Here is a 12,003-nt window from a genome sequence, read left to right on the forward strand (position 1 = left end):
GACAATAGGAATGGTTGGGCTGCAGGCACAAAAGCAACAGTCGAGGCCGGCTGCAGGGATCGCCGGCGTCAGTTCCACTCGCTCCCCCCCACATCCCCTACCTTATATCTGTCTGGGTGGAGTGTCCTTAAGGAGGGAGCGGCAGGGGGGGAGGGCGGCAATGTGTAGAGAGGCCACCGCGGCACACAGGAAAGCGGTGGAGAAAGTCCCAACCTCAGGACTATGTTGATGCTGGCGAGGACGGCGGCTGCCACAACAGAGGGGCACCGGGGGGCCCAAGGCCGGTTGCAGCAAGGCAGCACGATGAGCAACGGGGGCCAGGCCCACGGCCGCGGTGGTCCGGTGCGCACCGGGGCCCAGAGCCCCTCCCCCACAGTGGGCTGCCGCGTCACGCTCTCGGGTGGTGAAGAGGGCCACAGTCCTCGGAGTTCGGGGGCAGGCAGAGCAGGCAGAGGCAGCTGCAGCCCGAGCGAGGAGCGTAGCTCGGCGCCCAGGGTGCGCCCGGCCCCGGGAGCTCACGGGGATGCAGCGGAGAAGCTTCTGAAGAGGCGCCGGGCTTAACATGCAAATTAGGCAACATTGTAGGCATAGAAACGAGGATTCTTTGCTCTCCCCGTCCGGAGCTTCACACTTAAGTGGCCATCTTGTTTCGGCGCAACAGCGCCCAGGCCACTTGTCTTTTGAAATAAGTTTGTCCAAGGGCAGTGCTGTTGATAATAACAGATTCCGTTGTTATCAATATGTAATGCTGTATTGAAAGTTGGGGTACACACCGAGAATGTTTGCTGCAGCCTAGACCTGTTTTTCTCTTTTCCTCACCTAAACTGCCCAGTGGTGTTGATGACCTCCCCAGTGCTGAGAGAAGCTGACAGCCATCCATTCAGGAGGTGATTTGCAATCCCAATGACTTTGGGAGCAAGGTTGGAGAAATGGCAACAATTGCTTTCTTGGGACCCGAACGTGAAGGCTCTGGTCTGATGTAGGTATGCACGGACATAAGAGCAGCTGGCATCGGTGAGGGGAGGAGTCAAGTCTGGGCCAACAAGCCCCACATTCCATTGCCCAACAACCATCCAGTAAGCACCCATTAAAGAGCTATTACTAAATGTTATGTTATGTTACTTTGCATTTACATAGCGCCTTATGGTATGGTCTCAAGGCGCTGTTAGGTTGAGCGCCCTTGGGAACCGAAGTTCAGGTCAGTAGAGAGAATAGAGAGAGACAAAAGGTGCGTGTGAGCACCGGATATTTGTGCAGCTGGTGTGATATTTGTGTGATAGCTGCTTCTTAGCGGTAGGTGTGGATGTTGAGAGATCAAGAGTATGTGTTCGTTCTGGCAGGATGTTATCCAGACCGATTTTGGCTGCGTTAGGCCTGAGCAGAACACCTAGGCTGAAGGGTGTGTGACCAGCAGTGTTTAGTTAGGGTGATGTGGAGTATGAGGCAATGATGGTATGAGAACAGCTATACCGAATGGTGTAATAGTATCGCTGTGTTCTATTTGTGTGGTAGTGTGAAGAAGAGAGTAAGCGTGGAGATGTGAATATGGTGGTTTACTTTAGGTGTTGGGATTGAGCCCACTCCATTATTTCCATGTACTCCATCCTGTTCCATGTATTCCGACTGTTCTATGCATTACGACCGTTTCAAGTATTCAAAACTGTTCCTTTCAATGCTCTTTCAAGCATTCCATGCCCTCCAAACCATTCCATGTAAGTCACGCCATTCCATGCCCTTCAAACCATTCCATGTAAGTCACGCCGTTCTATGCACTCCAATCCGTTCCATGCACTCCAATCTGTTCCACGCACTCCAATCCGTTCCATGCATTCCAATCCGTTCCATGCACTCCAATCTGTTCCGTGCACTCGCATCCGTTCCGTGCACTAGCATCCGTTCCATGCACTTCAACCCCTTTTATGCACTCCAAGCATTTTCTTCACTGTTCCTTTCGTTCTACCCACATTATGCTTTCTCCATGCATCATCCATCCACATACGTCGTCTTCATACGTTCCATCCACTTATCTGGTTCCACCCATTTGACATGTTCTATTCACTTCACCCGTTCCATCCACTTCACCGGTTCACCCACTTCACCGTTTCCAAACACATCACCCGTTCATCCACCTACTTCATCCGTGCTACCATTTCACCCATTCCACCCACTTCACCTATTCTACATCAGTACATCTGGTCCTTCAACATACTTCATCCGTTCCATCCACATACTTCACCCGGTCCTTCACCATACTTCACCCGTTCCATCCACATACTTCACCCGTTCCATCCACATGCTTCACCTGTTCCATCCACATGCTTCACCCGTTCCATCCACTTGCTTCACCCGTTCCATCCACATGCTTCTCCCGTTCCATCCACATACTTCACGCTTTCCATCCACATACTTCACGTGTTCCGTCCACATATTTCATCCGTTCCACCTAGTTCATCCGTTCCACCCAGCTCATCCGTTCCTCTCACATACTTCACCTGTTCCGACCTCATACTTCCTCCGTTCCAACCACATTTTTCATTTGATCAATCCACATCACCCGTTCCATCTATATACTTCAATCGTTCTATTCAGTATATTTGATCCATTTTGTCCACATACTCCACCCGTTCTTCCCTCATACTTTACCTGTCTCGTCCATGTACATCACCTGTTCTTCCAGATCCATCCTCCGTTCCTACCACCCACCTCACCCATTTCTTCGCCTTACTAAGCCCGTTCCCGCCAACCACATAGCCCGTTCCCTTCAACCACATAGCCCATTCCCTCTAACCACTTCCCCCGTTCCCTCCAACCACTCCCCCTGTTCCTTCCAACCACTTCACCTGCTCATTTCAACCACTTCCCCTGTTCCCTTCAACCTCTTCACCCGATCCTTCTAACCACTTCACCCGTTCCATCCACATACATCATCCGTTTGCTCCACACTCTACACCCGCTCCGCACTCTACACCTGCTCTACACCATTCCTCGCTCCACATTCTACACCCGCTTCGCCCTCTACACCCGCTTCGCACTCTATACCTGCTCCACACATACCCTACATCCGCTCAACACCCTACATTGGCTCAACACCCCTGCACTCTACATCTGCTCAATACCGTACATCTGATCAACACCATCACGCCCTGCATCCGCTCAACACCCTAAATCTGCTCAACACCCTACTTCCGCTCCACTCTATTATCCACTCACATCCTACATCTGCACCACAATTTATATCCGAACCACGCTCTTATCTGCTCCATGCTCTCATCTGCTCAATGCCCTCATTCTTTCTGAGCACTCATCCGCTCCATGCCCTCATTCTTTCTGCGCAGTCACCTGCTCTACGCACTCATCCGTTCTAGGAACTCGTCCGCTCTATGCACTTATCCACTCTACGCACTCATCCACTCTACGCACTCATCCCCTCTACGCGCTTCATCCACTCCACCGACTTCATCCGCTCTACTCACTTCATTTATTCATCCTGCATTATTGGTTCAGCCTATGTCACTTGTCGCACGCATTCGATCCGTTCCATGCTCTCAATTTGTCCCGAGCACTATCCCAGTCAGATGCACTTGAATTGTCTATTCTGTACTTTCAATTTATAACATGTACTCATACATTCCATGCCATCTGTCTGTGCATTCATCCGTCTCCTGTATTCATCATTCCATCCTCTTCACTTTATTCCTTTCATCTATTTTGTTCCTTTCGTCCATTGCAATCATTTCACCCATTTGATTTATTTCAACCGTTTTACTGCTTTCGTACAACTTATTATTTTATCCACTTCAATGCTTTGATCTCATTTATTTATTCTATTCTGTTTGTACTTTTTAATTTACATTAGAGGTTATTAGTTTTCAAATTCTCGCTTGGGTCTTGATGTTGTATTGTTATTTGTTTTATTGTTATTTAAGGTCTAGTAGTTTGGGTTAGTTGAATTGTTGTTATCCACTTTATTCCTCATCGTACATTGTTCCTTTTGTCCATTACATTAATTTCGTCAGTTACAGCCACTTTAATGCTAGCATACAACTTATTCTTTTTATCTACTTTGCATGTTCGATCCATTTTTTTTCTTTTTCTTGTCCTTTTAGCTAACCAATAGAGGTTATTAATTTTCGATTTCTCACTCAGATCATGCTTCTGCATTGCTATTTATGATCAGGCATTTGGCAAAGTCATTGAGATGCTGTTATCCAGTTTGAGTTAGTTTGAGTTTGAGTCGGTTTTAGGGGAAGAGCCAAGTTTTCAGTAATTTGCGGAAAGACATGAGGTCTTCAGTGAGTCTGATGTGGGGTGGGAGTGTGTTCCACAGTGTGGGGGCCAAGGCTGAGAATGATGATCCGCCTAACCTGACTGATTTTGTTTTTGGTATGACTAGGAGGCCGTCTGAGCTTGATCTTAGCGTACGTGTAGGGTGATAGGGTTTTAGTTTGTCTTGAAGATATTGAGCTCCGGTTTTATGTAGTGCTCGGTGAGAAATGCATAAGGTTTTGAAGGTCACCCTTCGGGCAACCGGAAGCCAGTGCAGAGTTTTGAGGGCTGGGAAGATGTGGTCTCTCGGGCCAAGCACTAGTAGCAGTTTGGCTTAAAAATGTTGTGCTCTTTGTAGTTTATTCAGTTGGTATGCGTGGACTCCGAGGTATAGGGGGTTAGCGTAGTCCAGTCTTGACATAACAATTGATTGGACCACAGAGAGTCTGTTGGGAAAGGAGAGGTATGGAAAAATGCATCTAAGAGTTTTAAGGTGGTAGTGGCAGGACTTTGAGACATTGTTGACTTGGCGCAAGAGTGTTAGGTAAGAGTCTAGGGTGCATCCAAGGTTTTTTACTGAATTAGAGGGAGTCGGTGAGTTGTCCTTGGCAGCTGGCCAGGGTAGTGGGTGTGGAAGAAGTTTGGTGTTGCCACAAACCATGATTTCGATTTTGAAGGGGTTTAGCAAGAGGTGGTTTGTGGTCATCCAGAGCTCTATGTCGAGGAGGCAGGAGGTAAGGTCAGGTCGGCAGTTGGGTTTTGAGGACAGGATTTTTATAATTAGTTGAGTGTCGTCAGCGTAGTTGTAGCACAGGATGTTGTGTGAGCGAATTATTTGTGGGAGAGTGGCCATGTAGAGATTGAACAGGAGGGCTGATAGGCATGCTCCTTGTGGAACTCTTGTGTCGACGGGTAGGGCTTGGGAGGAATAGGTGGAGAGTACGGTTATTTGGTTCCTATTTTTGAGGAAGGATGCTATCCATTTGAGAGTGGTTCCACGAATTCCTAGGGAGTGGAGACGGTCAAGGAGGATTGAGTGGTTGATTGTGTCAAAGGCGGCAGATAGGTCAAGAAGGATTAATGCGGCGCATCCCGCGGAGTCTGCCGTGTTTTTAAGATCATCCCAGATTGAGGCTAGGGTGGTTTCAGTTCCGTGTCGGGCTCTGAAACCTGATTGAGCGGGGTCTAGGAGATAGTTGGTTTCAACAAAGACATTTAGTTAGGAGTAGGCTGTTCGGTCGATGAGTTTGGCAAGGAACCTTGTGTTTGAGATGGGGCGGTAGTTTTTGGGTTCGAGAGGGTCAAGGGAAGTTTTTTTTATTAGTGGTTCGACGTGAACCGTTTTGTATGCATCTGGAAAAATTCTGGAGGCAAGCGAGTTGTTTATGATGGTTCTTGCATGTTCTCCTGCGCAGGTAGATGCGAAAATTTCTCTGAGGGTTGTGGCCGGGCAAGGGTCTAGCGGAGAGCCAGATGGTTTGCGGGCAGAGAGAAGTTTTAGAAATTGGTCAGCTGATATTGGACTAAAGGAGTCGAACGTTGGTTGGGTAGAGGTTGCAGGCGGTGGGTCAGCCAATATGGAGGGTGGGTTGCCTGGTGGGTGTAAGAGGGCTAGTTTGTTGGTTATAGCGTTTGTTCTTTTGAGAGCTCTGGTGTAAAAGTAGAGAGAGAGTGAGTCGCACAGCGATTGTGAGGGGGTCGGGACGGTGGTGGTGCATGATGGTTTGGTGAATTCGGTGATGATTTTGTGAAGTTCTTTGCTGGGGTTTTTACAGTTTAGGATTCGGGAGTTGTAATTGGCTTTTTTTGCTTTCCGGATTTTGGCTTTGTACTGATGAAGGTGCCGGGCTAAGGTGATTCTGCTTAAGGGAGTTTTGTCTTTCCGACATTTGCGTTCTAGGTGTTTATATAGTTGTTTACTGCTCTTCAATTCGGGTGTAAACCATCTAGGGAAAAGGCCACGGTGGGCTGATGGTTTGCAAGAGGGTGTGAGCTGCATTAGTGTGGTGTTGAGCAATGAGTCAAAGGCGTCGGTAGTTAGTTGATTATTGAGTAGGCGGAGGAGACTGGAGGAGTGTGTCGGCTACGTCAGGACTGATTATTAGTTTCTTCCAGCATTTGTGTAGATTCGGAGGTTCAGGTTCGGGTACGGGAAGCGAGTTGGGTGAGCGAATTTCGAAAGAAACAATGAAATGATTGGACTAGATGATAGGGGTTGGGGGGTTTATATGTATCCGGTTGTGGGAGCTGAAGATGGCATCAAGAGTGTGTCCTCTATAGTGTGTTGGGCCGTTTATGTGGGGTTGGAGGTTAATTGCGTCTAGGCCGTCAACCAGAGAGTGTGTCATAGGGTTGGTGGGACTGTCAAGCCATATGTTGAAATCTCCTAGAAGAGTGAGGTTGGGATGGTTTAGTTGGAGGGGGGCAATGGAGTCGCAGAGGTTGTTTGAGAATTGTCTATCATAGCCAGGGGGTCTGTAGATTATTAGGAAGCTGTGGGAGAACGAAGGGGTAGTTTAACGAGGAGTGATTCGCAGGAGGGAATGGAACGTTGGTTACCGCCGGAAATTCCGGCAGGTTACCGCCAGACTCGTATTACCATTCCTCCTCCGTGATTCCTGGAATCACCGGGGCATTACAACCCCGGTGACCCGGTAATTTCGGAGGCGGAATTCGGTACATCCCCATACCCATGGAGTCCCGGAGTCCCATAGGACTCCATAGGAATGCAGAAGTGGAAACACCGGCGCCATCTTGTAATGGTGCTAGTGTTTCCACGTCCGCCTGCAGGCGGGTGGTGTTAAACCGGGAATGACACCTCCTGCCTGCAGAACTCGAGATCAGGCGGTCCGGAAACAATGGTGGCGGCGGGTTTACCACCACCGTTATTTCCGGACCGACTGACTGGTAATGAGGCCCAATGACTTGTACAGGCAGAAAGGGGCCTCCTCCAGAGGTTTTAAAGCAGAAGAGTGAAGGGAGCTCCTAACCAGGAAAAGATATCAGGAATGCAATTCGTTAAGAAGTACTTGGTTTTGCAGGGATCCCACAAAAGATGACAGAAGCTCTCTCAAGAACCCAAAGGTAGGAAGAGTAACAATGTCAAGAATACGATATTAGAGTGGCTAGCCATCAGATAGCTTTCTATATTGTTGAACGACAACATTATTGGAGAGACAAATATATTGAAGACCAAACCATTAATTTTCCAAACCATCATTTTCAAATATCGGACCAACTCCAACGGAAAGGGAGGCCAATAGAGAGGGGCAGGGACAATAAGAAAACCACTCTGGGGCCACTGAAATCTTGTGGAAGAGAGAAAAGCGAGATATGCTTTTGCAGAAAGGCACTACCAGGACCACTAGAACAGCCTCCCTCCTGATCACCTCTAGTGCCTTGAAAAAAAAGGAAAGGAGAGAGGTTGAAAGGCAAGAGCTTGGATCATGTATTGGACATTGTTATGTTATGTTAATATTTCTTGTAATCGCTCTGCCACCCTAAGGTATCCTGGCTTAGGCAGGAAACATCCAAAAAAGGCTATGCATGGAAAATAAATACCTAGGGAAGAGAAAGGTCTTGAGATGTTTCTGGAACTGACCATGATCTTTCATCTGTCTCCGTGCTAAAGGAAGGCTTTTTCAGAGCAATGGGGTGGAAACTGAGAAAGCTTTAAAACCAACAAACCTTTTTTAACCTGGGCAAAACCTGGCGACCAAGGTTAGCAGAGCGGATGTTTCTAGTGGGAAAGTAGGGGACAATCTTCTCCTGAGGAACAAAGTGCCTTGTTTGTGGTGTGGAGCGCTCAATGGGTCAAGCTAAAGGCTTTACATGTATACTTACTGTAATATAGGAAGCCAATGAAGCTGGCCCAATGTAGGTGAGATGTGGGCATATTTTGGTATGCCAACAACCAGACGAGCTACAGCATTTTGAAGAATTTTCAGTCTCTTGATAAAATATTTGGACTGAACCAGAAGTGCAGTATTTCAATAGTCAAGAGTGCCCGATATCTCTGAATCGACTACAGAGTCACATTGTGACTCTGGAAGAAAAGGGATCACTTTTTTTAAAGTTCTCAATTTAAAGAAGCCTGCCTTGCACAGAGCACTGACCTGCAGATCAGATGAAAGAGACGCGACAATTTTGATTCCAAGATTTTTCCATGAGTCGATGGATGTAGGGAAGGTCCTTAAATTGCAAGGCCAAAGGTGGCATGCAGTAGGTGGGTCCACGGCTAAAACCTCCGTTTTTTTGCCATTTAATTTAAGCCAATTGGCATTCATCCAATCCCTATGGCTCCCAGCTGCCTCCTGAGGATGTTGGTCTACTCTAAGGGTAAGCTGAGTGCCATCAGCGTACAAATAAAATCAGCAGCCATAGGAATGGGTTAGGCTGGCGAGAGGCCAAATGTAAATATTGAAGAGCAACTTGGATAACGCTGAGCCATGAGGGACTCGACTGGTGAGGGGAGTCGGCTTCGATTTGCAAGGCAGTAAGGAAAGCGTCTGGAAGTGAGCTGATAAGAAAGATATAAACCATTGAAGAAATGTACCTGAAATACCAAACTCTTTAAGACCCTGACACAATATAGGGTGATCAATAGTGTCAAATGCAGCCGATAAGTCTAATAGTATCAGGAGTATCAGGAGACTGACTCCGCCCTTGTCCCTTAGTAAGGTTATCAATTTCAGAGACAATGGGCCTCATTATAAGCATGGAGGTAAAAACGGAGTCATTACCGGCATGGTGGTAATAGCGCGTCTGTGCACCCTTGACGCCGCTAAGACCAGATGATTACGAGTGCGCGAGCAGGCACGAACCCCCATGTCGGTAATGGCTGCACCGCCATGCCGCTAAAAGACCTCCAACCCCCCGATAGCGCCATCACGTAACCCGTCGATACCGCCTCCGCCAAGGAGCAAAACGACCCGGTAATAACATCATGCAAGTACAGGACTCGTAATACCGGACCCGGACGTACCGTCATCATGTCGGAATGGGAACTGAGCCGGAGGCCATCTTTAAAAACACAATCCATTGCAATCCTCTCAATCCAGCAGTGCTACAGAGTCGAGAGTAGGGCAATACCATCCAGCATGTCCAAGGCAACCTGCAGGACCACCCCCCGCCTGCGCAAGAAGCTCTTCTCCGACGAGGAGCTCAACATGCTTGCTGCTACTCTTGCAGCCCATGCGGATGAGGTGTTCGCAAACAACCTCAAAAGGGAAGTACAACGATGGGATGACCTACATCTCTGGGTGCATAACATACTGGCATCAAATCGCAGGGAGGCCATGGCCACAGGTGTGGGTGCCCACTCACCCGTAAAATTGATGCGCTGGGAAGAGACCTGCAGCATTACCATACAAATGGAGTCCATTGAGGGCTTTGGTGAAATGGAGACGGGTGCAGCGACATCAGGAGATGGAGATGAGTGACCCCGCAAACCCCAGTAGGCCAAACCATGACGTAGTACAACAGATGTGAAAGTGAGCCAAGCCAATGCATGGCCCATCATACACACATATACAGATCCATTTCCAGTTGGAGGCCCAAACCCTGGCACATTGAAATGCATGCTGTGTGCCAATCCCATTTCCAACAGACACCCAACACACAGGGACCATTCACATGTCACACATCACACAAACTGCAATACAATGGTATGCCACCTGGTACACATCAGTACCGAATGGAGAGACCACGGCTTATGCCAATATGCCCCCCTTGAAAGTACCCTGTGTGACACACCTATAAGAATGCAATGCATGAGAAATGAAATACTGTACAGCACCAACTCATGCATCTTGCATGTAACACCATCTCTGATGCCCTGCATCTCTTGTTCTCCCACAGGCATTGATACAGAAAGTGAAGGGCAGGACCCTGCCCCAAGGGCTTCTACACACTCTAAGTCATCCAGGGCCAGACCAGAGGGCACTGGGCCTTCCACCTCTTGGTCAGCAACGCGGGCCATAGTGCAGCCCAGGGCACCAGTGCAGGCCAGGCCAGCTGAGGAGGAGATGACAGCTGCCGACGAGACTGCAAATACACAGTCGGGAACAATTACAGAGGGAGAGGCTGATGGTACCCAGTCCGCTGCCACCAGTTTGGTAGGTGAGGCAGCAGCCACAGCCCCCCTCAGCGACCTGGATGTGTAAGTGGAGGAATACCAGGACATTGACAACACCATCCATGTGGAATGTCCCCATACACCAAGCCCCCAGTCCACCCCCCATCACTCCACACAGGGCACGCCAGCATGCCCCATGCAGCTACCAGTGGCTCTACTGAGGAGTCCGCATCTGTCCAGCACCTCAGAGGGCAGCCCTGCAATGGTCCACCCAGCCACAGCACCATCCACCTACACAGCCCCCACTGACATGGAGGCATGCCTGACCAGGTAGAGATCCGCCAAGACTCCATTGTGAAAAGAGAAAAATAATATGAGGCCGGGGAACCCAAAGGAAACACACCAAACACTGGTTACAAAGGAACATACAAAGTACTTTATTTTAAGGTCAAGCAATAACAAAGTCAAATGACAGGTCAGATAGCTATCGGCCCTCAGTGCAACACAACAAACTTCAACAGGGTTCGATGTATTCAGTGAGAGACTGTATATTGGGACATTCAGGCTTTTATACATTTCTCCAGCCTGTTGTCCAACCCCTTCACGGGTTAACCATTCCATGAATGTGTAACAGATCTAGGGTCTCTGCCAGGTCAACTCTAATTTATTAATTAGTATGCGCATAGATCAGTTCCGTTGATACAGGTAATCCATTTACATGCAGGTTAACAGAAGGACAAGGTCTCAGTTCACAGCCCTAACAAGTGGCCTGCAGGCAAGTTATACATTAGCTGTACCGAGGTCATGCCGACCAGGTTCTGTTCGGAATGGCATCGTCCACCATTTTGATGTTCAGGGTGACTTTTACACAGCAAGAGCACCTAAAATGGCGGTTTGATTCAAGATGGCGACTTACATCAATTTCTAAGGTCAAGACCTTGCCGTAGAGAGTTATTCGCGTACAGTTTTATGCGATTTGGCGTAGGCCAATATACATACAATCGTTTACACTAGGAGGCATAATTTAATATCCAGTTTGACACCATGATTGATCTGGTCCACCAGTATGTGGCCGAGGGTGAACAAACACACCGAGAAATAACGGAGGCAAATGCGGCTACAGTAAATGCCATCAACACAAGCGCCATACTCATCCGTGACAGTCTAGGGGCGGTCACACAGGTCCTTAGCAGGATGCTGGACCATTTTCAAGAGCAACAACCTGCACCGGCAGTGCCACATCCTACCACCTCCACCCCATCATCCACACATGCCAGCTCAACTCCCTCAAGCCCTGTGCGGATGATGAGGCGCAGCGCAAGGCACACCGACATGCCACCTCCAGACTCGAAAAGAGGCCGGAAATAGCTGGTCTACCCACATCGTGTGTGGGATGACAATGGGTGAGGGGGGAGGGTGGGTTGGTGGTGTTTGAAGGTGTTGGGGTGTTTATTGGGGGTGTTAGGGGTGTTTATTGGGGGGTGTTTGCAGGGGTATGGGGTGTTTGGGGGATATGGGGTGTCAGGGGGTTTTGGGGGCAGGGGAGAGAGCATGTGAGAGGTGGAGGGATGAAACACTATATTGTTATTTTTTGTAATACACCCGTTGTGTGCAAATTAATTTCATGACTGGACATTGTTCATTTCGTGTGTGTTTAATCA

Source organism: Ambystoma mexicanum, chromosome 1p (assembly GCF_040938575.1).
Source record: "Ambystoma mexicanum isolate Mex_15411 chromosome 1p, UKY_AmexF1_1, whole genome shotgun sequence".
In the NCBI taxonomy this organism is placed as follows: domain Eukaryota; kingdom Metazoa; phylum Chordata; class Amphibia; order Caudata; family Ambystomatidae; genus Ambystoma; species Ambystoma mexicanum.